At 43.0% G+C, this 27,573-nt stretch overlaps 2 long non-coding RNA genes across 3 annotated transcripts in view; one reads left to right on the top strand and one right to left on the bottom strand.

The window, feature by feature from the left end:
- Positions 1–996: 996 nt before the first annotated feature.
- Positions 997–27,235, bottom strand: LOC105486938 (uncharacterized). Of its 2 annotated transcripts, none has more exons than XR_011610315.1 (3): positions 26,823–27,235; positions 24,185–24,323; positions 997–1,427 (listed from the first exon to the last, which is right to left on the bottom strand). It is a non-coding gene; the product is annotated as an uncharacterized lncRNA (long non-coding RNA). The 2 variants fall into 2 exon arrangements; XR_011610316.1 differs by lacking the exon at positions 997–1,427 and adding an exon at positions 20,865–21,181.
- The window catches only part of LOC105486937 (uncharacterized), an 80,814-nt gene continuing 54,932 nt past the window's right edge, over positions 1,692–27,573 (top strand). The window contains exons 1-3 of the long non-coding RNA XR_011610314.1: positions 1,692–1,772; positions 15,565–15,805; positions 21,040–21,208. This is a non-coding gene — a long non-coding RNA (uncharacterized lncRNA). The remainder of the gene's footprint in view (positions 1,773–15,564; positions 15,806–21,039; positions 21,209–27,573) is intronic.

Genomic DNA, 27,573 nt, shown 5'->3' with positions numbered 1-27,573 from the left:
AATGCAGCTTTTAGGGAAGTCTCTAGCAGGTTGTCAAGTGCTCCTGCCAGTGCTGAGCTGGCAAAGGAGGGTGGGGAGAAGTGCTTAGAAATCCTGAGCACTGAAAGGTGGCCTGTAATTGTAAAATTCCATTTCCTTTCAATTAGCAGCTGATTGCATTTGATGAGCTGCAACATTGTTTCCTCCGTGTAGATTAGGAGTCAGAGCAGTCAATGAGCTGTGAAATTCTCTCCCTGCTGAAACAATAGACAGTGATTAAAGCGCAGCTAATCCGATCATTATAGCCAGAGCCCACTGATCATTAGCTGCTAACCAGATCCCAGAGAGCAGCTCCAGCCCAGCCAAGGCGGACTGGATGCAGCAGGTAAATGCTACCAATATGCTGCTTCCCTCCTCCCCATGCCCAGAAGTCCCTGGTGGGCCCAAGGATTGGGGCAAAAAACTGGATGCCACAGTGGATACAGGGAATGAGACTGCCAAGGGCAGCTTGATATCAGAGAGACAGCCGGGACTTCAGAGGTAGAGGTAAAAGGTTTGGGATCATGTCTCAGCCCACCCCTCACCCCCACCCCGCAATTTGTGTTTTAACCCTGCAGCTGACATCAGTTATTTACCCCAAATCCTTTATAATGCCTTCCTTGTGTGGCTGTTCTGAGGATTAATACCACAGCCTAGGTAAGATCACTGGCATAATGCTAAAAGTAGGTAATAACACTAACTAACATTTTCAAGTGTTTGCTACGTGCCCAGCACTGTTCTAAGGGCTTTGTATAGATTAACTTCTCTAATCCTCATAACAGCCCTGTTACAGTAGATGCTATTATTATCCCTGTTTTTTCAATGAGAAACACATAAGTTCAGTAACTTGCACAAGATCACTTAGCCGTAAGAGACAGAGCTGGGATTTGAACAAGGCAAGCCAGCTCAGAGGCCCTGCTATAAACCACCCCACTTGGCTGCTTTAAAAAAAAAAAAAAAAAAAAAAAAATGCTAACACTCATTGTCTCCCTTTGCTAGCCCTGTAGTTTTCAAACTTTACTGTGCAGAAGAATTAGCCAGAGAGATTGCTAAAAATGCAGATCACCTGGCCTAAGCCCCCGAGATTTGGATTCAGTAGGTTAAGGAAAGGACCCAGGAAGCTGTGTGTTAATCAGCACCACATGCAATGCTGATATGGTGACCCAGGACTTACCTGGAGAAGTGCTCTAGGTTCTGGAGAGCAGTCATGTGTCGTCCAGGACCCACATCCTCCTACCTCACCCAGGGCTACTGCCGAACACCTGATGAGGAAAGCCACAACTGCACTCACAGAGGATGAGAAAGAGGCAAAAAGTAGAGATTCTGGCACCACATGAAGCAGGATTTGAAAATCTGTTCCTTTTCTTACAGGAGTGGCCATATAAATCATGATCCAAAGCAGGACACTTCTGAGAGTAAAAAGGAAATTAATAATTATTCCCAGACAATAAACTGAGACTGTCCAGGCAAACTGGATGTGGGATCATTGTAGCAGATACTGATGGTGACCTTGGTTCTCTGGTGCTGAGATCTGCTTATAGCAAGCACCTGTGGAGCATAAGCAGCCTGAGCACAGGATAAGCAGGAAGGGTGGAGGGTTAATGTCCCTGAGGCAGCATCAACCAGTGGCAGATAAGGGATCTATAGATTAACACCGTAGTGTTCTTGCCTCTAGGATGGAATAGTAACTCAAGAGTGTTTTGCTCTGTCTCAGAGAGTTCCCCAGCAAGACAGAGCTCCAGCTGCTCATCATGGTAAGTAGCTGGATAACTCAACGTTTATCTTCTTTCCATTCTGTATTTCATGTTTCTCATCTTTACTGGTTATTTCATGGAGTCACCTCGCAAATGAACTGACACCCAGATCCTTTGCTCAGAGTCTTCTTCTGCACTCAGAACAGTCGCCTTACCACTTAGGAGCCATGTGACCTTGGACAAGTACTTAAATTTCAGCTTTCTTAAGAGTAAAATGGAAATAACAGTAGAGAATGCATGTAAAGCATGGCATATGGCAAACACTTGATAAATGTCCAGTTCCAGTGTTATTATTATTGAATTGTTACTGCTCTGACTCATGTCGGAAGCATTTTTTCTCTGCTCTCTTGCTGTTGCCTCTTCATCTCTCCTCCATATTGTTGCAATCCTCTCTCATCCGAGGTGGCTTCCGCACCATGGCCAGGGTGCTGACCCCTTATTTCACTGCTACCATTTGCTTGCTGCATACCAGGCAAGTGCCAGGCTTTAAGAAATGGTAATATTGTGTTTTTTAAATTTGTTTTGAAAAATGATTCACGATGGCTACTTCTAAAAGAGAACACATAACTTATTTACCAAATGCAGAAGTCCAACACTTATATTGAAGAGCAACACACACTTAGAGAGTCCTGAGCTGACCATCACTCCTCCTTTCAAATACCTTCCTTTGCCTGACACTGAACGAAGTTCAAACGTAGCATTCAAGGACACGTCACAACCCTCATCCTCCTGACAGGTAGGCTGACACTGCTTGTGCTCAGAGGCCTGTCCCTACAGGGAAAATGCCACGGAAACCCCTTCTACCTAGGTCCCCCTTCTTCCTACTTTTCTTTCAAATAAAACAAATGTGAGGTATCATTACCTACTCCTTTTAATTTTTTGCCAAGCACAGTTGAACAGCTGATTTTAGTCATTTCTACCTATGGTTTCCTCCTTAGAGCTAATTAGTTTCTTTTCAAGTAATTGCAAATAGTACATTTTCCAGGCCCTTGGAGTAGAGGCTGACAACTAGCTGGCTGGAGTGGGCTCTTATCAATAGCTCACGGAAATTAGACACACAAACATCACACTAGGGCCCTGAGGGTTGCTCTAAGTTGTTTAGAAGAAATAGCTCATGAAAGTCCCAGGGTTCTTTTATGAATGGACTCACTGATACAAAATCTCTGGGATGTGGTGGGCAACAGGATAGTCGGAAGCTTTCCTAAGCATCAAAATGGGCTCAGCTCTACATGAGATTTCGATTCACTGTGCCCCAGGTGCTGTGCTTGGTGCTGTAAGTGAGTCAGAAACAAGGGTTGAGGCTAGAGACAAGGGGGAGAGAAGAGAAGTAGGAAGGGCTCTCTCTGCAGGTTTAAAGATGTGGACAATGATGTTCACTGGAGGGGGAGACAGGCACAGGCTTTGTGGGATTATCATCATTATTATCAATCATTCCCCTGCACCAGAAAGCCAGTCCCAGTACCCCGTCCTCCAAGAACCAACAAAGAGATCATGCTTATAAGGTTCTTACTTTGGTCTTTAGAACACAATGAATGCTCAGTTTCAGGTATGTGGTTTTCCATGGAATCTGGTTTTATATTTTGAGAGTGTTTCTTTTCTTGTTCTCTCCCTTCAATTTGAACATTGTTGTTGTTGTTGCTGCTGCTGCTGCTGTTGTTTTGAATCTTAGATGAGGAGAGCTGAGTTATTCAGACTCCTCGGTTCATGGCATGTTGGTTACCCCATCAGTCCCTGTGACTCCCTCTACCCTTGTATGAGTTTCCCATTGCTTCTGTAACAAATTACAACAAACTGAGTGGCTCAAAGCAACACAAACATATTACTTTACAGTTTTATAGATGGGAAGTCCAACTCAAATCTCACTGGGATAAGATGAAGGTATTGGCAGGTGCACTCCTCTGTGGAGGCTCTAGGAGATGGTCTGGGGTAAGGTGACGGTGTTGGCAGTGTGCATTCCTTCTGTGGAGGCTGTAGGAGACGATCTGTTTCTTTGCCTTTTCCAGATTCTAGAAACTTCCCACTTTCTTTAGCTCATGGCTCCTTCCTCCAACTTCAAAGCCAGTAACTTCGGGCCTAGTCCCACTTACACTGCCTTCTCTTAGTCATATCTTCCTTTGACTCCTGTTTCCCTCTTCCATTTTTAAGGACCTTTGTGATTACATTGAACTCACCTGGATAACCCAGGCTATGCTCTCTGTCTGCTGATTAGCAACTTTAATCCCATCTGTAACCTTAATTCCCACTTGTCATGTAACAAAACAGATTCACAGGTTCTGGGAATTAAGACGTGGACATCTTTGGAGGAAGGTTGTTATTCTTCCTACCATAATCCCTAATTCTACACCTATTCCCTATCCTCATTGATATCTACTCTAATGTGCTTGACATATGCCCTTAAATATGCACGTTTCCTTGTAAATATGCCATTAGTGTATATGTTTTTAATCGACATATTGGTATTATTCTATGTTTAATCTATGGTGTTCTCATACGTTTTTCTTTCAACGCTATGTTTTTAGTCTCCCATGCTGTTCTGTACATACAGAGTTTGATGCTCCTAACAACTGCATATTATTTCATAACATCTACTTCATTTTATGTATCCAGTTTTCCACTGATGGGCTCTTGTATTGTCTTCACTCTACTCTGAGCTTTATCATGACAGACATCCTTGTTCAGGGTCCCAGTTAGACTCACATAAGAATTTTTCTAAAAAATGAACTAAGGCTAGGATTTCTGGGTAACAGGGTAAAGACTAGGATTACTGGATCACAGGATATATCCCTACTTAGTTTCACTAAGCTCTCTTGACTGGTTGTACTAGTTATACTTGGACTAGTAGAGTTGTTAAATCTCATTACTGTGATGGTGATGCGGTGTCTCCTTCTGTCAAACCTCTTGCCTGGGAGCAGAGCTGAAAGCCTTTTCTGGATCTCTCTCCTGTATATTTTTGCTTCCTAGACAAGCTTCAGAGGCACTAAATACACTTTCCTCCAGCTAGCACTTGTGTCCCCCTCCACTCCTCTTTTCTATGTGTTAGCACCGTGCTGGGCACAGGCCTCCATCAGAGGAGTCTGTTCTTTGGCTATGCAGGCTCAGAGTTTTATTTCCATTCCTTCTCCTCCATCCTCATGCCTCTGGACTCTGGTTTTATTAATTTAACAAGGATTTCTGGAGCACTTACTGGCTCATATACATTACCCCCTTATCCCCACTCTAGATATTGGGGATATCAAAAGAATAACAAAGGGGCTTACATTCTAGTGTCCTGTCAACTCAACTGCACAAACTTAGCCAGGATCCATTCACTTCTCCCCAAAACCAACCTAGTACAAGCAAACAGCATTTTTCATCTGGACATTTGCATTTGTCTCCTACTTGGTCCACCTGCTTCCTCTCTTACCCTTCTAGTCCTTTTTCCACACAGCAGCCAGAATAAACATTTAAAAATATAAATCAAATCCCATCAGTCCTTCATATCTGCCAATAATCCATTGCCTATAGAATGAAATCCACTTCCCTCAGCCTGGCTTACTAAGCCTCATGGCAGCTGGCTGCTCTCGGTCTCTCTGACCTCATCCCATGTCACTCTTTCCTTCATTCATCGTATTTCAGCCACGTTGGCCTTTTTCCATTCCTGGGATAGGTTAAGCCTGTTTGTGCCTCTCAGCCTTTGCAATAGCTGTTCCCTCTGCCCAGAATACTCTTCCCTCCAAGTTGCTCAGGACTGGCTCCATCCCATCATGCAAACATTGGTCCTGTTTTAATTCTCTGGATGACACTTATTTATTTGCTAGCACCATTTATTTATTAATGAGCACATTGCCTGTATTCCCCTGTAGTGTGTGAACTTTAGGAGAATGCTTTTATCTCTCTCGTTCACTGCTCTATCAGTACCTAGTATACTGCCTAGCACAGGGGTGGAGTTCAAAAATGTGTGGGGTTTTTTGAGGAATAAGTGAACAAATGAGTCTAAAGCATTGGTTCTTGCTCTTGACTACCCATTAGAATCATTTACACAAAGCCAAGCTCCACATAGACCAATTGAATCAGAATCTCTGGGCACAGGGCTCAGGTATTGGCACTTTTTAAAGCATCCAGATAAATATTCACCTAAGGCTCTGAAGCAACCCTTTGAAGATGAGAGTCCATCTCAAGCAGGGCAACTTAGAAACCTTCTTTGGGATTTGGTATGCAAACTTTAGAAAGAAAAATTTTCTTTTCTTTCTGGTGTTGGCCGAGGTGCTGTAAGCCTCCAGCTGTCTTCAGCAATGTCAGCCGACACCACCACCATTCCTGGCTACACGGAGGAAGCCAAGCTGGAGGAGGAAAGAATAGGACCAACTCACAGAGGAGCTGAGCCAATTCAAAGGGGGAGGGAAGGCATGGCAGGGAAGGGTAGGAAAAGTGCTGATGGTGTTGTGGGAGACCCTGGAGTCTCTGAGTCTAGCCCCACTTAAATTCTCTTCTCTGCTCAAGTTGGCAGGGGTTAGGTTTCTGTCATTTGCAACTAAGAGTATCCTGACCAATACTTGATCAAAGCAAATAATTGTGGGTCAAGAAAAAACGATTTAAATGGAATCCAGAAGACAGAATATTAAGGCAGTGCCTTTATCGATAAATCCATAATTCCAAATATAGCCGCTTGCTAAACTAGAAGGAATCCTTTGCTTCTCTTATTTCAGCCAGTTAGTCTGTTTACAAAGTGTCGCAGTTAAGCACTTCCACAGCCACATGAAAAGTATTAGATCACTTACTCTTCTCAATAAAGGGAACAAATTTGTGATGGACTGCACTGTGCATTTACCACGGGACACTGCGTATGCCAAGCTTTCGGTCCTGAGGGGCTCCTCTCCCAGCTGGGATACTGAGAGAACTCAGCAAAAATGGTTGAATGCTGAGACCTCTATGATTTCCCTGTCCACCCCAATTCTAATCACAGGGCTCCTTTTGAGCCTTCACAAGGATGCTGAAAGGGTAGAAACTTTGGCTACAGAGGCCCTGACAACCCTGTAAGGTTCCACCTCAAGCAATGGAGAAATAGATCAGTAGGAAGTTGCCCAAGATGCCAGTCTTCAAGGGGTACCAAACGGAATGCTAAAAGGTTTTGAGAAATGGAGGGAAATCAAGAAAATTGTATTGGAGAGAAGTCCTCTCAAAGAGTATACTATGTATGATTGAAAGGCACAAAGCTATACAGAGAAGATATGAGGCCTGGCACACACTCTTGGAAGTGCATGCCTAAACTCTTTAAGACTTCAAGACTGACAAGCCCTGCTCCACAAAATCCCCCATGACAAGATGCTTTATTTCTGCAATCTTTCTGCATTTCCCCAAAGATAAGCTATATAAAAAAGAGAAATAAATGGTAACATTCCCAGGAAGATTTCCTGCTGGCTTTGACTTTGCATGGAGGCACTGAACAGGGATGGGGCACATAGAATCACACAGGATAAGTAAGTAAACCGGGTCTCTAAGCTGGAGGAAACACCCATATATTCTATTACCATTTTGTTAGGCTCCTGCCACAGACAGCCACTGTGTTGTTTAATAGAGTAAACCCTAGCATTAGCCCAAGTTAGAAGGCAACTGTAGCTGATTTCTCAGACTTCTGAGGCTTCCCTCTTTCTAGGGCAATAGGTCAGTGGCTGTGTTGTACTCTAGAGAGCTGTTGAATTGGATAGCAATCTGCAGGGGGCAGCAGTGAGACAGATATACGTTAGGATACCTCGAAAACAAAATATTTGATAAGCCTCTCAGTAAAGTGTAGGACCTTTCCCAAAGACCTGTGCTGAATAGCATCCTGAGAATAGTGGGTTTGGTTAGCTGGGGTGCTTCATTTTGCTAAGGGAGGTATGCACATTTGCGGCCAGGTGGAATAGTTCAGTGTGGTAGAGAAGCAGAGCCCCACCCCTGGTAGTCTTCACTCTTCACTGTTTACCCTGTAGTGATTAGCTTCCCTAGTAAATAAGTGTTGAATGAATATTTCAAGTCTGTAGGCTTGAAGGAAAGCCCCATACTTTGTTCTGTCCTGCTCACAGATATTCAGCAGCCTCCTCACACCTGAAGCCTGGAGTAGAAGGGAAGGGAGGGTGCATTGTCATTCTTCCCAGGACAGACACAATGAAGAAAACTGCACCTCAGCATATCTGATTGTCTCTTTTTTGCTTTTTTATATCCTATATTTGAACCTGAAATTATTCCTTGTCTATTACCACTGCCTTCCTGCAGGTTTTCTATATAAAAAAAAAAAAAGTGCTTGTTTTGTCAGGGTTAAAACCTGGGTAAGACTGTCCACCATTAACCAAAGCCCTAAAACTAATCTAATATAGGCATCTTAATTTGATAAGCTCTCCCATACCTAAACCCACATCATATATTCTATGATCAATGAACTGTAAATTCCAAATAAACCCCTCCCCATGAAGCACCAGCCTTCCAGTTTGGAAAGTAGTGATCTAGTGGTTTCATCATTCTCCATCATTAGCAGAGGATGCTGTGGCTCACTTCCCACATCCTGACACCATATCTTATGCTCACTCCCTTGTTTAACATTAGATCTCTAATGTGCACATATACACATACACTTGCATGTATAAATCAATACAGATAAAGATCTATACAAAATAAAACTATAAAACAACTAAAGAATATGAAATTATTGTTTAAAAATCATGGGCATGTGATATTTATTTCTCTCTTTTCCCAGTGGGATCTAAATATCCTCTACCCCAGGTCTCTGGGGTTGGCCCTGCTACTTGCTTTCCAGTAGAATGTTAGTAGGCACGACATGAGCAAATACATAAAGCATTTTGTGCATCAACAGTCACGATGAAGATAACATGCCCAGCTAGTTCACTGATCCCAGGAGGACAAGGGCCACCTGGAGCAGAACTGATCCCAAGCTACAGCTTAAAGCAAAGCCCAGCCAAGCCCAAGTGTATCAGCTAAAACTCAATCCACAGACATATAGAAGACAGAAGGATATTTTCTGAAACAAGTTATCAAAGTTCAAAGTCAGAAGAGAAAATGCTGACAAAAGTGACCATGTCTATTTTTAAAGCTGTATGTGGATGTTTAAGAAAACAGCACCATAAATAAGCTTAAAAATTAATCTGAGCCAATAATTTTAAAAATATCTTTAGCAGATAAGGGTGAGATAGAGGAATGAGCAAAGAACAGGATGCATAAAATATATCTGTAGTAATGAACTTTGTCCCCTTCATTTGTGGAACACCGTGTCGCTGGTAAAAGGAATGAAGTCAGTCATTCAGGAGTCACCATGGAAAGATGGTCATGCTGAATAGAAATTTCAGGACATGTGATTAGTAGGACAGTATCTTGAAAAGGGATTTGGAGGGAAGTCCACTATATTTGTTGCCACTAGGGACTGGAATTGGGGGAAAGACAGAACGGGGACTTTCAATTTGGCTATGTCTGTATCTTCTCGTTCTATTCTAATGACCATGTTTTAGGTGGGTGTTTGGTCTCAGATATCCTTTTGCCTAAAAGCTCAATATTGTAATAGCACCATTATTATATGGCAATCCAGCCATATGTATAGGATCTCTGACAGGGACAAGAAGCCTACTACCCTCTGACATAGACCTTAGGATGGATTTATTTTCTAGAAAGCACCTCCAAGTATTTTCATATATTTACATAAAATCTGCTGCTCTTTCTCCTAACTTCACTTTAGCTTTCCTAAGATAGAGACTACATCTTATTTTTTCTTTATTTTCAACAAGTCAGGTAGAGTTGAGAATATTTACTGGAACGTACAGATATGAGGGTGGATACCTTCCCTCTATAATTGTTGACTCTCAGATGTTCAAGGGAGATCACAGACCATCCCATTAAATCCCAATGCTAACTATTTTACAGACAAGAAAAATGAAGCCCCAGAGACAATATCTCACCAGAGGTCTCTGAGCTGTGAGATCAGAACCAGGACTCAGAAGAACTGAGCCAAATTGCAGCCCAGTCTTCTTTTCTTTCTTCTGCCAACTAGCTCCATAGTCCAATTCTTTTTTTTTTTTTTTTTTTTTTTTTGAGACAGAGTCTCACTCTGTTGCCCAGGCTGGAGTGCACAGACATGATCTTGGCTCACTGCAACCTCCGCCTCCTGGATTCAAGTGATTCTCCTGCCTCAGCCTCCCAAGTAGCTGGGACTACAGGCACATGCCACCATGGCTAGTTAATTTTGGTATTTTTAGTAGAGACGGGGTTTTGCCATGCTGGCCAGCATGGCTGGTCTCAAACTCCTGACCTTAGGTGATCCGCCCACCATAGCCTCACAAAGTGCTAGGATTACTGGTGTGAGCCACTGCGCCCAGCCACAATAGTCCAGTTCTAAAGACGGGTTGGTCTGGGGTCTGAGAAGGCAGCAAAATAGCAGGATATGATGACAAGAGCATGAGCTTTGGAATTAGACAAACATGGGTTCAAATCTCAGGTCTGGGATTTGCACAAACTGTGCCATTGGCCAGGTTGCTTAACATTTCTGAGTCTCTCTGCTTTCGCTTATAAAATGGGAGGGTAATAGCTATCAAACAGAGTTATTGTGAAAAAAAAATGACATAAGGTTTACAAAGCACTCAGCTCAGTGCCTGGCAGAGAGTAGGAGCTAATTAAATGTGAATGCCATTCCCTTCTCTGTGGAATATCTCCATAGCTAAAACACTTCTTTATGCATCAAGGAATTAACACCACTGTTCCACTGTTATGAGATTAATTCACAGCAATGCACACGAAAACAGTGATTCAGATCATGGCAAAAAAACTATAATTAAAGTATCTGGTATTGTTTGATTACAGGGTTGGCTTCACTGACTTTAGCACTTTGTGGGCAGAGAGCAGGCAGCTGAGAGGCAAAGCATGGCTTTATTTTCTGGGAGGTTTCTGACCACTTCCCAGGTCAGGGTGGGGATTATTCTTCTGATCCTTGTTTTGCACTGAAAGTCTAAGCCTTAATGGGGTGACATAGAGAGGGGAACTTACATTTACTAAACATCTACTATGTGCCAGGCCCTTTAAATACTCATTCTCACTTTATTTTCCCAGAAATCCTAAAAGGCCAATATATACAACTACATTTGATAACCAAGAATGCTGAGGCTCATCGGTAAATTCAATAAGTTGCTTACGATGTCATCCCCAGTTAGGGATGGAGGTAGGGTTTAATTCAAGTCTGCTGAACTCCAAAGGCTGTGTTCAATTCAATACAGAGGCTACCTCCTATTTCAGGCACAGATTTACAGCTAAGTATGTAACAGGCACTGTTTTAAGTACTTTGAGTGGTACAGCTAAGACTGCTAGTTAACTATCCACTTCCATTCTCCCCTTCTTTACAAACAAAATCCCAAGTTTTAACTGTGAGTAGCGAATGTCTAACCACAGATCATCATTTCCCAATTTCCTTGGCAGTTAAGGAGGACCCAAAAGATCTAAGGAAGTGTTGGTTGGAACTACCAGGAAATGTCCTGAAATAACCATGTGAGAGATATGACTTCATGTCCTCTGTCCCTCCACCTTTCTTTCTGCTTCTGGTCTAGAATGTGGACTGAGAGTTGGTACCTGGCAGCCATTTTGAACCATGAGGTGCATGAGGTGACCTTGAGAATGAAAGCCAGTGCTAAAAATGGTGCAGTAGAAAAGTAGAGGTAGCCTTAGACTCCTGACAACTGTGGAACTGCCTTGTCAATACTGGATTGCCAATCTTTAAAATTATTTTAAATGAGGGAGGAATAAGCCTCTACTAATTCAAGTTACTTTTCTGTAGCTTTTGTAATTATACTTGAATATAATCTTAATTGCTATACCTATAATTTCTTATTTAATCCTACAATAGTTTTATGTGGTATTATTTTTATTCCTAGGTCTTTCAGGTGAGATCATTGAAACACAGAGAGGTTAAGCAACATGCCCTAGATCACTGAGCTAGTATATAAAAGAAAAGAGACTGGGTTTGAACCCATTCCAACTTCTGCAACACTCATGCTCTTAATAATCATATTAGACTGCCGAGTCAGACTAGACATCAAAGACTATTTTCCCCAAGCTGAAGAACTTTCATGTCTCAGTGGAATTTTCCTTCAGAATCAAACTTTATTTCTGATGGCTTGAGCCCTATTTGCATCTGGCATGAGGTTAGTTTTTCACTTTGTAAGAAATAACATTCTAATGGGTTTTTAAGGGCCCAGAAGACTTGTTAGCCATTCCCTGGCTGCCGCAGGACAAACTCATTAAAAACATCTGAACAAAACCAACAGAACTTGAAGGGTAACAAGAAAATGAAGACACTCTGGGGGTGGGGTTAGAGAATCCATATGGTAAATCACAGATGTTAAAGGGTCCACTCACTCAACTGGCGGTGGAACTCTGTGACCAAGACATTTCACCTGTTTACATTACAGAATCTCACAGGTTGGTAACAAGAATTGCAGTCACTTACTCATCTTATCAGAATTTCTGTCAAGAAAACAATTTGGATATCCCTAGAGTTTTCTATTAATGGGATTTTACCTCTGTGGAAAAGGGTTTGCTAAGTAAATGAATGAAGCAAACAAAATTGTTGGAAAAATGTTTACTGAGCTAAATTATTTTGCAACCCTGGAAAAGTACCAATTACATGAAAATACGGTTTATCCAGAGTTCTATCAATTGAGGTATATTATTAATTTGATCTGTAAAATGGGGATAGCACACTGATGTCTCAAGGTAGTGGCAAGGAACATGCTAACTAATACACCATACGGGGGTGACCTAGCACAGCGACTGCCACAGTGATAAAAATATGTTGAGATATGCTTGTATTCTTTTATGGGGCTCTGAGGACCAAGGACTGGCCACTGTGTTTTCTCTTCCGGCCTTTGGGGAGCAGTCTTTAGAACATACAGAGACCATTTAAAAAACAATGAACAGAAAAAAGCAATAAACTCTCCATTGCCCTAAGCAACCCAGGTGCAGAGCAGGAAGCATTGGCTCCAGTATCTGCAAATAACCTTGCAGATTTTCCAACTACCTGGTGTTCAGAAGCCCACCTAAGTAAATCTCCTAACCCCAGGATCACTGTCAAGAAGCAGCACAGCACAGAAGTGAACATCTTGGCTCCAATGCCAGTTGACCTGGGTTTAAATTCTTGCTCTTTATTTACTGGGCCATTTTAGTTAAATATTTGTAAAACGGGGTTAGTAATACCTATAGTTGACTGTGGTGAGGGTTCAATCAGATAATACACGTAGGGGGCTAGAAGAATGTCTAGCACATAGTTAGTGGTAGAGGTCAGTGTTAGTGATTATAATTATTAGTGCAGAGTATGGCATAATTTCCTTCTTCCCCTTCCTTCTGTGACAGCTCCATCACGGTGGGTCCCAGTCTTGTGTGGTGGTAGCAAAGTAGGCTTCATAAGGAAGTCAGGAGCACAGCCCATAGGCTCTATGGAGATAAAGGCCCTGAAGAAAGATCTGGTAGGCTTCCCTTAAAAGATTAGAGTGTAAACTTTGGAACCAGGCCTACTTGGGTTTAAATTCTGATTTCTTTGATGACCAGCTGGCTCTGTGACCTTCAGCGAGATCTCAGGACCTCAGAATAGACATGTACTGTCATGTATTGAATAACCGCAGTTTGGTCAATGATGGACCACATATACAATGGTGGTCCCATAAGATTAGAGTACTGTATTTTTTACTCTACCTTTTCTATGTTGAGATATATTTAGGTACACAAAACTTACCATTGTGTTACAATTGCTTATAGTATTCAGTATGGTAACAGGCTCTACAGGTTTGTAGCCCAGGAGCATAGGCCATACCGTATAGCCTAGGTGTGTAGTAGCCTATACCATTTAGGTTTGTCTAAGTACATTCTATGACATTCCTACCATGATAAAATCACCTCACCTACTGATGCATTTCTCGGAATATATCCTTGTTGTTAAATGATGCATTTAACATGGTTGTTAAATTTTTACTAACTGAAGAGTAAAAACTCAAGTAAAAGCTCAAGTAAAAGAACTCTTCCTTGTTTAGCTTTAAACTTTGTGACCAGTGGTTTTGTCAGTTACAAGGTTGTTCTGAGCTGACAGGCTAGTTAGAGAAATGATCCATATGCTTTTATTTGGAGGAGGACTGCATAAAAAACCATCCCAAACTTTAGTGGCTTAAACCAACAACCATTTATTTAGCTTAAACCAATAACCATTTATTTAGCTGATGACTCTGAGGGTTGCTAATTTGGTCTGGGCTCAGCTGGGCAGTTCTTCTGCTAGTCTCAAATGGGTTAACTCAAGTATCTGCAGTTAACTGCCAGTCAGTGAGGTGGCTCTGTTTCTGGGGATTAGCTGGCTATTGGTGGGGCCACGGAGCAACATTCATCAAGCTAGAGAAGGCAGTCATGGGGTTATGGGAGAAGTAAGAAAGGATGTCTCAATGCACAAACACGTCTCAAGTTTCCTCTTGCATCACAATGGCCGAAGCAAGTCACATAGCCACCAGAATAGTATAAAGGGCACTTCCCAAGGGTGTATAGGATGATGTGAACAATTCAAATCCATTACTGCAACAATCTACCACAATCACCATAGAACATGTTTTAGGAGAAATAATTCATTTCTGAAATAGGCATCTTGTACATACATATGAAGCCAAAGTGCCTTTCCTCTTAATATATTCCAAGGAGAAATTATTCAGTACAACACTCTGGACAAAGGCTGAATAAAGAATTTTCCACTTGCCAACCAATTGAAATGCTGTCTCTCGCGTAGAGATTTCCTGGTTTCCTGTGAATTAAAGACCCAGAATAGGGGGTTTCTAAGTCTCTTTAAACTCTGACATTCTATGAATCTATACTTTTCCATTCCAATTTGAGAAGAGCTGAAGCCCAGGACAAGAAAGCTCTGTTTCTTGTCCAGTGAGGCAGTCAGGACAGCACAATGCAAAGAGCAACTGGTCAACCATGAAGACTGTGTGACATAACCATGGATTAAAATGTCTCAAGAAGTAGTGACCTCCCTGTTACTGAAGGTGATCAAGCACAGACTGGACAGACATTTTAAAAAATAATCAAAAGCTGTGGTTCTAATTCTATTTGTGTAAGGAGACATCAGAATGTTTATATTGCTTCCAAGAATTCCGATGCCCTCCCCAAGACAGGCCATACAGAAAAGTGGAATCTGTCCCTGTATTAGGTAAAATATATATATATATATATGCATTTAACAACAAGTGAGCACTTACTATAAACAAATTAAAGTACTTTCACAACTTATACCTTCCTTTACTCTAGTGCCAGTAACTCCTTTTTACAAAGGGAAAACTAAGGCTTACAGATTTTGCTCAAAGTCACTCCCAACTAGTAAGTGGCTGAGTGTTTCTTTCACTTTCAGCTCAGTGGTTCTTTTCATGTTCTTGGCGACCTTCTTTCTTTCCTCCCATCATTCATTCATTTGTTCACTCTGTCTGTCATTTGATCTTCATCCTTAATTAAATCTCTGTTAAATGTGGGGAAGGATAGGCATGTACTAGCTCCAGGACATGGGTGCATCTCATCTTACAGACCTTAAGATTGGGTGAGAATTAAATTAGATAATATATGTAAAATTCTTAGAGCAGCATCAGGTACCTGGAAAACACTCCATGAAGGCTAGTTAATATTATTATATTGGGAGAAAAGGTATGAAGCTTTTGAAATTGAGCCTGAGTTCAGAGAATCTGAGATGTCTGGTCATAAACATGTAAAGAGTGAGAGGGCAATGACCACAGCCCCACATCCTCGAATCCTGTGGTTGTTTCAGGAATCCCCAGGAGCATGAGGACATCCTGAGTAGAGGCCACCTCAGGGGAGCTGAAGGAGCAGGAGAACAGCCCTGGCACACCCTGCCCAGGCTCACCTCCTCCCCTAGAACTAAGCCAGGGCTGAGAAGTTCCTTGAAAGAGGCTGCTCTTTGGAAGCCTTGTACATTTCTGAAGGCTGCCAAGAGAGTGTGTGGCTGAAACCAGAGTGGGGACCCATGCTTCCTTGAGGTGGAGCCCAGGGTAAGCATGAGATAGAGAAGTTAATCCTTTCTTCCTGCTTTATGCTCCCACACCCACTCCTGATGGCCCTCTTGGGCAAGAGCTAAAACAGCCCAACACAGACTGTCTCTCATGAGTGGCTGACATCTGGTCTCTAGAAAATACTCAAGTAATACTTGTCTGGCAAACTCCTGGAGTACAGGTCACACCCAGCAGCTGACCACTTTCTCCTTGGCTCTGAGGCCATGACAGCTAGCCAGTCTAGGGTGGGCCCATTTGAATTCTAAGTGTGTCAGCCCTGGCCACCCTACAGCAGGGGACGGAGAGCAGGCTCTTCGCATGATCTTCAGACCCCTCTCCCTTGCCTTGCATGCATGTCCTCATGGAAAGATGTGCTCTGTGTGCACGTCGGGGATGGGTGGGGTGGGAGAAAAGGGAATATTTTCTGAAAGAAGATCCTTTTCAGCAATTGTTTTAAAGTTGAGCCAGGCGTGGTGGCTTACGTCTGTAGTCCCAGCACTTTGGGAGCAGGAAGATTGTTTGAGGTCAAGAGTTGGAGACCAGCCTGGGCAACATAGCGAGACACTGTTTCAAAAAAAAAAAAAAAGAAAAAGAAAAAGGAAGGAAGGAAACTTAGCTGAGCATGGTGGTATGTGCCTATAATCTCTACTACTTGGGAGGCTGAGGCGGAGGATCACTTAAGTCCAGGAGTTCCAGGCTGCAGTGAGCCATGATCACAACATTGCACTCCAGCCTGGGTGAAAGATCAAGACTCTGTCTCTAAAGATAAATAAATTAGTTAATTAAAGTATTATGCAGATAAGGTAATTCTTAACACAATACTAAAAACAGATTAGCGGTAGTGAAATGATATGTATCATTGAAGCATGCAATGAAAACCAAGAGACAAGTGGAACAGGTGGTCTGCCTTTTGAATGTGCTTGCACTTGGAATAATCCACAGTACTGGCACCCTCTGATGCTGAAGCCTGGCTCTTCCTGGGCCTGGACTTATATGTCCAGGCCCAGGCCAGGAGAGAAGCATCTGCTGGAGTTTCCCCTGAACCTCTGCACTTGGCCACCTTGGAACCACTGCTATTACAGAGGCAGTTTTAAGGACCCCAGAAAAAATATTTGACAGAAAGGGAAGAAGCATCAGCATCCACAGTTGAGCCTGTGCTTCCCAGGGTGCCAAGGGCTTTTTATAAAGAATTTCTTTCCAATAGGAAGGCAAAAAAGACAATCTCATGCCATCCTCAGTGCAGCTTGGTATCTTACTTCACCAGATAATATTTTTGCTCTTCTCTCTCCATTGTTCTCTCTGCCTTGAATGTCCTTTTTCTGGATCTCCACGTTTCAAACCCCACTGTCCATACAGACGCAATCCAAACCCTACCCTTTCCATAAAGCCTTCTGTGGTTCCTCCTCCACCACTGCTACCAGCCACAGTCAGAAATAACTTCATCACATACGTATTCATTCGGTGCCATAGCTTTCTCATCTGTAAGATGGGCATAATAATAACACCTATTCCATAAAATTATTGTGGGAATTAGGAAGAGCACTTAGAATTAAGCTTAGCATATAAACAAAGTTTAATAATGATAATGATAATAATAATAATTGTAGTTGTTGTCAATGGATATAATTTATCTCCTTTGCTGCACTGTGGGATTTTGGAGGCAGGGCATGAATGAGGTCTTATTCATCTCTGAACCCAGAGGCTAGCAGTCAGCCTTGATTCTCAACAGATACTCAGGCTCAGTAGTATGTTTGATGAATGAGAGCGGAGGAGTGTCAGAGGCCAGCGACAAGAGTGATCTTTGAGCCAACAGACTCCCCACTCATTAACCCTCCATCTGCCTGACCATCTTTATGGACCACCTATCACTACGTGGCTATTGTTTAAAGCCGGCCAAACTATCCTGGTGCTGGCTGCTGGCAGCCTCGGCTTCAAGCAGCCGCCAGAAAGGCTGCTGCGTAGGCTTACAGCATCATCGAAGCTGCCTTTGGGGCTCTGCTTCTCGGGGGCTGGTACAGATGAAACCTGTGCCCCTGGCAAAGTGGGGGCCTGGTCTTTCTGCAATCCCAGCCCTGCTTGGACACCCATTACAGCAATGAGCACAGCGCATTTGACTTTCTGCCTTGTCTCTCACGCTTCTCAACACGGACGGTTCGTAATGGATGTCAGACTTTGAATTTCTTATCATGTTGTTTATATCTAATAAGTGAATTGCCCTGTTTTTTTAAAAGTCAGCTTTTAAAAATACTGTGTTTGAACATCTGTCAAGGGCTGGGGATTAGCTGAATAGGCACTGGATGCCAGGATATTATATTCTCTCTTATCCTTTATACTGTAATTATCTTGATCCTCAAACAACTCAGCACCAGTTACAACCACTTTCGCAGACTTGTTGTTGCTGCAAATTCAAAAAATTATTTTATTTGAATCTAAATTAAACTGATATGTAACAAGGTTTTTTTTTCATGCTAAGTCTCAAAAAACAGTATCTGCAGATGATTAAAAAACAGTAAAACACGGACAATTTCAAAGTTTATTTCAAGAATAAACTCATGAAAATTCATCTAATTATGCAGCAGTGTACCAAAAATAATCTTTTCCAAACCTAAATTTGTTTAACAAAACACACAGTCAGCTAAGCCAAATGAAAGCAAACGTGTGTTTATGCCATAGTCACCCCCTCCCCCTGGCTGCTCGAGTGGGCACGAGGGCTTGGCAGGGTCCTGAAGCCTGTTGGCGGCTTCTGAGTCCTGACACTTTGCTTGCTGGTGTTTCCAACGAGTGGGCCATTGGCTCCACTGGTCACAGAAATGGACCCTGTTGCTGCTTGTGTAAGTGGTCTCTGTTTCTGGAATGTGGGGAGCTGAAGCGGGGAGGACAGAGTATTTTACTCTCAACAACTCAGGGGGAAAAGAAACTATTAAAGCACCATGCACATAACTGCAGGCAGAGTGGTGCTGTGTCTGCCAATGGTTAATAGTAACAGTGAGAATAGCTACTGTTTATTGAGCCCTTGCACTGCACCAGGTATTCATTTAAGAGTCTCACATTCTTCATATTTTCAACTGACCCATGTAACAAAATAACTGGGAGCCGGTTGTCATGACCCCTACTTTACAGATGTAGAAACTGAGGTTTAAAGGGAAACAGCCTGTCTAAGATCACACAAGTAATTAGCTGGTCTGAGATTTGAATCTGTCTGACTTCAAAAGCCATGTGTTTAAACTGCCATAGCATACTGTGTTGGCTCAGCCCTGGGCCAGCTTCTGGGAAGCAGAAATCCAGGAATCTGTGGGAATCCCAGCTCTCCCCTTCTAGACAAGTTCCTGGTTACTTTCTGGATCTCAATGTACTCATCTGTAAAGTGGAGAACGCAATACTTAAGACATAGTAAAAATTCAAAACGTCATAAAATATGTTATTCAGTTAGATGATACACCATCAGAGGACAGGAAGTATGTTTATTTTGTTCGTAATTGTAACCCTAGTACCCCCCATAATAATACCTCACAGTGTTTGGCATATAAGAGAATAGGAGTGAAATCATAGCTTCCTTCCTATAACTTGTTTACAGCTTATTTGGAAAGAAAAAACTGACAAGTGTGAGCAGATGAGAGAATAACATGTGAACATATCATCACAAAGATGTTAATTAACTGCCAGATTGGTGACCTAGCAATAATGTGATATTGAAATTGTCCCCACCAGGCATTAGAAAATCGGGTTCTGGCCCCAGTGCCACAACTTCCTAACTGTGCAGGTTTTTGAACTTCTCTGAACTTCTGTAGGAGAAGAATCATAATGATCTAACTTTTCTTTTCTCCTGTGCTATTGTCAAGTCCAGAAAATACTGTCACATTCCTTATGAAACGTCATGACCATCATCATTTTTGGCAAGGAGAGCAGGGAAATGAGGCTGAACTCACTGGAGGAAATGGCTGAAGGTCCCAGCCATGAAAGAGGAGCCACATTTTGCTATAGATTAGAATGTATTCCAGAGGGAAAACTAAAATCAAGGATCTATGTCAAGTTCAACTCCTGTTTCCAGAGGCCTCCAGTATCCTGGGGATTCTCACTCACTATCACTTGCCAGTAGCAATATTAGGCACTCACTAAATATGTTTAAAGTCAAGTTCATTTGTCCTAACTGGAATAATGGAATTGAATTGTATTGAATGCAATGGTTTCGAAAAGCCCTATTAAAATCCACCTGCCATGCAATCACGTAAAATCACCAAAACAACTTTCTTCACTAAGTTCCACAGTCTGTGCTTCTGCTGTATCTTTTCTCTGACTGAGGCAGAGTGCATAAGGAAGGCATGGCTTCTGGAAGGGAATGGTAGGAGGGCACATGCATGGATATTAGGAAGAATTTTTCTCCCCCAGGAGCAAGAACCTGGGATTTCCAGGGAAACAGAAAGGAGGCCTCACATCCCTCAAACTTACTGGCATGTGCTTCCCTAAATTGCCTTAACAAGTGAAACTCTTTAACCTCAGCATTCATCTCTTAATTCACCAAACATTTTTGGTCCTTGCTGTGTGCCTGGCACCATGCTTGTCTATGGGTCTTAAGGCTTTTCAGATTTTCTATTTCTGTTACCTTGGGCAAGTCCCTTAAACTTTCCTGTCCTCAGTTCATATATCTGTTAAATAGACATCATCCGTTATGCCTCCCAGAGTTTGTAGGAGGAATAAATAAGATCAAAATACTTTGCAGGCTATCTGACATTCAACAATTACTTTAAAAGAAATAGTCATTAAAGAACTAAAGATGTTTTTAAAAAAGAAATAAAGGTCTCTGGATCTAATAATGTGATGTCATGGAAAGAACTAGTTATTGTTGGAAGTTGAAAGTAATGCATGCACGTGTAAAAAAAAGACCTGATCATGCTAGTCCCCTGCCCGAAAACCATCCACTGCCCACCATCCACTCCCAAAGAACCCCAACTCCTGAGAGCCTAGCCACCTCTCCATACCCGTTCCTCACAGCCCTGCCCCCTGCCCCCAACCCCCAAAATATGCCCTGCTCTTCTGCCACACATGGATTTGATTGGCTAGTTCTTAAAGAGAACATATTCTCTCAGGCCTCCCTGCCTTTGCACAGAGTGTTCCCTCTGCTTGGAGAAGCCCCAGTAATTTGGTAAGAGCTCGCTCGATGTCAGCCCCTCTGGGAGACCTCCCAGTCTTGTCTTTTTATCAGGACTGAGTTTTGTTCTCTCCTCTGATCCCTGCAGCACTTGGACGAACAGCTGATAGGAGTTCATTTTGTGAAGCTGTGACCAGTTTTCCAGTAGACCATGAGCTTGCTGAGGGCAGGAGCCTGCCTGTCCTTGATCCTTGTTTCTGTGGGGTCTATCCCAGTGCCTGGCACAGCCGCTTTGGAGATGGAAGGAATAGAGGGAGGTAAGTGGATGGACAGGAGTTCAAGTGCTCTATTCCTAGAAGGGGTGTGGGGGTAGGTCTAGGATTGGTCACTATGAATAACCTGGAGAAATTCTAAAAACAAAACACACATATAGTTCCTGCCTTCCAAGATTCTGCTGTTGTGTGGGCCCCAGGCAAAAATGGATTTACCTTGCAGCTAGTGAAGTTTATACGTCAAGACCCTTCACTTGCACAGCTCCTTCCAGGGACCTGGGAGAAGATCCAGCAATTCCTTTTGTTTTAGACAGGCTCTTGCTCTCTTGCCCAGCCTGGAGGGCGGTGGCGCGATCTCAGCTCACCGCAACCTCTACCTCCCAGGTTCAAGTGATCCTCCCACCTCAGCTTCCCAAGCAGCTGGGACAATAGGTGGCAATTTCTTATTCATAACTTTATATATATACTTTTAAAAGGACTCTCTAGATGGAATAAATTCAGGCCCCACAAAACCTGGATCACCTCTGGCCCCAGGATCCACAGTTTCAATAAGCTTGTCAAGTGATTCTGATACACAGCCAGATTGGTCAATGACTTGCTACTCAATGGGTAATTCACAGACCAGAAGCATCAGCAAACATCACGGGTGGGCAAGTTGGAAATGCAGAATTTCAGACCCCATCCCCGACCTACTGTCTGTGAATCTGCATTTTAACAAAATATCTGGGCTGATTCATGTGCAAAAATTCATATTCAAAGTTGTGAACCACTGCTGTAATGATTTCTCTGAGAGAAAAACTATTTCCAGCTGTAAAATCACAGAGGCCTTCTTGGAGGAGGTGATCTCTGAACTGAGACCTAAAGTAGAGGCAGTATTTGGGTATGTGAAGTATTCCAGCAGAAACAGCAAGCAGCATCAGTAGAATCCTGGAGATGGGGAGTATGAGGAGGGGTCGAATAGACCAGGGTCTTCGGGCTGGAATCAGAGAAGACAACCACAGGCAAGTTGACTCAGGTGGGAGGGAGAGAGGGAGGGAGGCTGGGGAAGAGCCCACGTGCTGGGTTAAGGCCTTTGGATTCTAATTAAGTAAGAATGTGGAGGCTTGGAGTTTGGGTCCAGAAGATATGAGAGATCCAGCTGCAAAAGCAAAACATCCCCTGGGAGAGGGAAGCCAGTCACAGTGTTTATTCATGCTCAGGTACATTATTTATGCCCAAGCCTTGCGTGGAAGAAGTCAAAGAAGGGAAGGGACAGGAAGCCAGAAGCAAGGACTGAGAATTCATGAGGGAGGTACTCATATTTTTTCCCACTCTGCAGGGTTGATGAGAGTCTCAACAGCACTCCCATCCTTGGCACTGCAATCAGGATATTTGCTGACTGTGGCTTACAGAGGGGAAGGAGCTGGGTGTGGTCCAGGTTGAGTCCTGTGAATTCCCATCACACCTGCTCCCTGCAGGCTCTACTTCTGCAACTTCCTGAGTTCAATTCATTCCTGCAACCCCAACAAAACCTACCTACAGGGTTGTTAGAAGGACTAAAGGGCATAATATAGCAAAGTATGAGAAATATATTGGGACCTGAAAAAATGCATGTAATCCTTTGAACCTTGACTTCCCTATGCTATCATGAGGTTCAGTTTCTAACAGATAGTGGATTTTCAATGAATGCTTAATCATAAAATGCCCAAAATACCAGCTAATAGGAAATTCATCATTTGGCCTTAGAATGGGTTTTGTCAAAGCTTGAGGTCATATATACACTTTAACAACGTACATCAGTGATAATTTAATGAACATTTACTACATGTTGATCACTGTGCTAAGCATCTTACAATGCATTATCTCATTTAGTCTCATAATAAGATGAGGAAAGGGAAGCTTGGAGATGTTGAGTGTCTTGCTCAAAGTCCCATTGCTATTAAGAGGCAGAGTAGGAGATAGAAGTCAACACTAGGGTGAGATCAAAGCAAGTACTCACCTGTGAAGTCTTGTATGGGTGCCACAGGTGAAACAGGTTTCATTTGGAAATGTACATTTGGCTTATTTCAACCCCTCCCCATCTCATTTCAAATGCTAGGAAAAGTCAACATCACATTTCATATAGATGGAATTGTAGACTCAGAGACAGAAAACATAAGGACTATTTAGTTCAATGCTGCTCCCATACAGATGCAGAAATGGAGGTGCAGAGAGGTTGGTTGACTTTCCCATGGTAAAACAGGATGAGAATGTCTTACCTGTTATAGCTCATACATTAAGATAAAAACAAACATATAAAAACACAAGATTATCTTGTTTTGTTCTATCCTCACTTCTTCACATCTTGTGCCAGGCATCAGCTCCCTCCTTCCCTTTCCTTTTTCTTTACTCATTTATGTATTGGTTCAGCAAATATTTATCAATGCACTATTGTGAAGTTACATTCAGAGAAGAGACAGGAATTTAGGAAGAATAATATAGAGCAAGAGAGAAAAAAGAAAAGAGAACAAAAAAAGTAACAGAGAAAGAAGTGGAGAGAGAAATACAGAAAGAGAAGGAAGAAAGGAAGGAAGGAGGGAAGGAAGGAAGGAGGGAAGGAAGGAAGGAGGGAGAGAAGGAAGGAGGGAAAGAAGGTAGGAGGGAGGGAGGAGGGAAGGAAGGTAGAAGGAAGGAAGAAAGGAAGGAAGGAGAGGAAGGGAGGGAGGGATGAAGAGAGGGAGGGAAGGAAGGAAGGACAACATCAATTGGCCACTTTCTATTGGATAAGCACTTTTCCAAGCATTTTACATGTATTAACTCATTTAATTCACCCAGAAACCCTATATGGTAGTCACTATTCTTATCTCCAATTTAGGATGAATAGCCTGTAGCACAGAGACCTGAAATAAATCACCCAAGGTTGGAGGGCTGGAAGGTGGCAAGGCCAATATGCAAACCTGGCAGATCTGGCTCTAGAGGCCTTACTTGGGATCTATGCACGTAATCGTGTTAAAATGTCCTCCATTTTCTCTGATGGCCACTGGAAGTGGATTAGATACTTACGGTAAGAAGAGTATTGCTTCTGAGAGACTTTATCATCTTTTCTCAGTGGAGAACCATCACCACGGTTTGTCATGCACCATCAGTGCCTAAGGTGTGAAGGGAGAAATGTATTGCACATAGAACCACCAAGCAGAGGAACCTGGAGGGAAAAGGATCATGGAATTTAGAGCCATGGGACCCGGGGTTTATCTGTGTCCCTGCCACTCCCTAGCTATGCCATGGGATGAGTCAATCCATCTCGTCAACTGTGTGGCTCCTCATGTGGAAAATGGGAATTATAGTCGATTCAACCCTATCTACTTCAGAAAACCAAATTAAAGTGAAGGTAGTTTACAATATCCAAGGCCAAAACCAGTGTGAAATCAAACACAACCACCAGTCTTTATCTCCTTAATTTTGTGTAGATGTTTATTAAAATAGAAAGAAACTCTGTGGGGTTGGTCAGTGCTGAATTTAGAATGAGGATGATGGAGAAAACCCAAAAAGGAAGGCTTAAGCGATGAGCTTCCAGAGGGTAATGGGCAGAAGGTGGATTATTTGGGAAGAACCAGAAAGGCCCTGTGGATAGTTAATTGTCTTTGGATAAATGGTTATATTCATTCATTCATTCATTCATTCATTCATTCATTCATTCAAGTAGTATTTACTGAGTGCCTCCTATGTACCAATGATAGTGTTAGATACTGGGGTACATTGGTTTAGAGAACAGACACAGTCCTGGTCCTCATGGAACTTGCAGTCCACAGAAAGTCAGACACTGAACAAAGATGTACAGAATTTAAATGCATAATAACAAACTGTGACACATGCTATGAGACCAAGGAAAAGAAGAATTGCCTATAAGAGAGAAAAACAGTATTGGGTAAGTGAGGACACACTGAAGGACTCAATGCCCTAATTAGTCAATGCCCTAATTATGGGAATAATTCCCATTCTTCCACCCCACCACTCACCAACTGCTATTTGAAAGGTCATAGGTCTCTACTCCGTACAGGCATGTACTATTTTAATTCAATAAACAATCTTTTGAGTGCCCAATAAAAGTATGTGGGTATATCCCCAGGTGTCAGGTGTCAGTCAGCCTGCCTTCATAGTCAGCCCTGGCTGCAGCCCCCTTTGATGGGATCCCTGCATATCATTTGTAGTCCTATTTCACACATTTAAAAAATGTTCACAATAGTTCAATGATTCATCCAAGACAATACAGCTAGAAAGTCCAGACCAGGGTTTAGGACTTTTGATAGCAAATCAAGGGCTTTTTCTGTTCACACAGAATAAAATCCTAACCTCACCAAGTCCAGCATGTCATGGTTTTGCCTCATCTCTTGTTACCTTCCCTCTTCTTTACCATGCTTCATACAGGCCTTCCCAGGATGCAAAAAATTTTCCCTGCTTCAGAGGCTAAGCATCAGCTCTTCTTTGCAATGTCTGGAATGCTCTTCCTTGATTTTTTACTTGGCTACCATCTTTTATTTTTAAATCAGCTTTATTGAGGCATTATTATTTTTATTATTATTATTTTTGAGATGGAGTTTCACTCTTATTGTCCAGGCTGGAGTGTAATGGTGTGATCTCAGCTCACTGTAACCTCTGCCTGTCGGGGTCAAGCGATTCTCCTGCCTCAGTCTCCCAAGTAGCTGGGATTACAGGCACACACCACCAGGCCTGGCTACTTTTTGTATTTTCAGTAGAGACTAAGTTTCACCATGTTAACCAGGCTGGTCTTGAACGCCTGACATCAGGTGATCCACCCACGTTGGCCCAAAGTGCTGGGATTATGGGCATGAGCCACTGTGCCCATCCTGAAGCATAATTTTTATGAATAAAATTCACTCCTTTTCAGGGTTCAGTTTGATGAGTTTTGACAACTATATAAATATACTTAGGTAACCACTGTTACATTTCCATCACCTTAGGAAGTTTCCTCCTTTGCAGTCCATCTTTGGCCTATACCCCAGGCATGCACCAGCTTCTTCCTTTTCATTTAAATTTCAGCTTAATTATCACTTCTTCAGAGGCCTTTAGAAGCAATGCCTTCCCTGACCATCCAAAAGCTCTCTTCCACGCTCCTCCTCCATCATCCTCTTCCAAAGAGTCTGGCTGTTCTCTTTCTAGCACTTTTTACAAGATGTACCCATTTTATCAACTTACTTGTTTGCTCTCTTTCTGTCTTCTCCAAACAACATAAGCTCCATGAGGGAAGGGTCTTTGTCTTTCTTAATATTTGTAAACCCGGGACAGAGTGCTTGGCACTTAGTAGAATAAATATTTATTAAATGCATGAATGAATGCATGGATAACTGGTACTGCAACCTTCTGTGTGCAAGTAGCTGAGGATTCATGGCTGAATCAGAGATGATTTCTGCACTTACGGAGCTCACAATCAAATGGAAGTCTTGCGACAGGCACACAGATAACACTGACACAGATAATCCCTAATGCTTGGATAATGCACTACTATGTACGTATAAGGCATTTACTGTGTGCCAGGCCTTGTTCTAATTCCTTTGTGTGTGTGTATGTGTGTATATATATATCCACTCATTTTATCCTCATGACAACCCTATATGGAAGTTACTATTGATATTGCTGGTTTAAAGATGAGGAAAACTAGGCACAAGAAGGCTGAGTCACTTACCTCAGATCAGCCAGCTTGTGAGTGGAGAAGTCAAGATTTGGGACCATGCTTTTATGCAGGGCTGCCTGATCCATGCCCCAAGAGAAGGTCACATAAGGCATCCAGAGAATAGGGAGAAAGCTGAAGGCAGGCCCAGCTCAGACTCAGGTCAGGCTTGCAGGACAGGCGAAGTTCTAATCTGGAAACTGGAAACAGGGACAATTGTCTCTGGAAGCCCTACATCAGGTCCAGTTCAAGCAGCCAGAGACAGCCCTCCAAACCCAGGGGCAGGATTTTCAGGCCTCTAAAGCGGACTGTAGCCGAATGGGAAGGGAGGCCCTTGCCCTAGTGCTCCTGTGTCCCCAGGGGTCCAGTTACCCCAGTAATAGTGCAAGCCAGAGCATCAGGGCTTCAGGTGGCCAGCTGAGTTGTTCCCACAGGGCTGCAACACGTATCCGTAACACATTGGGAACTGGGGCTCCAGGCCAAGGGGCCTGAGCGCCGCCTGGGGCTCTGGCCCCTCCCGGTGGCAGCTTCCCAGAGGCCTGCCGCGCTCGGTCTGCAGTTCTCCGCTGCGGACAGTAGGTGGCAGTGGGTCGTGAGAAATGGCCCTCGTCCGGCCCTGGCTGCGGAGACCCAGCCTGGAGAAAAACGTGGCTGGGCTTCGGCCGCCGAGCGAGGGAGAACCGCGCCCCCGGGGTGGGGCTTGGGGGCCGCCCTGGGACTTGGTGGCTTCTGCCCGAGCGGAGGTCAGCGAGGACCCGGGAGGCAG

This window comes from Macaca nemestrina, chromosome 12 (genome assembly GCF_043159975.1).
Source record: "Macaca nemestrina isolate mMacNem1 chromosome 12, mMacNem.hap1, whole genome shotgun sequence".
Classification (NCBI taxonomy): Eukaryota; Metazoa; Chordata; class Mammalia; order Primates; family Cercopithecidae; genus Macaca; species Macaca nemestrina.
The sequence above is the reverse complement of the archived record's forward strand: the minus strand, read 5'-3'. Positions and strand labels throughout refer to the sequence as shown.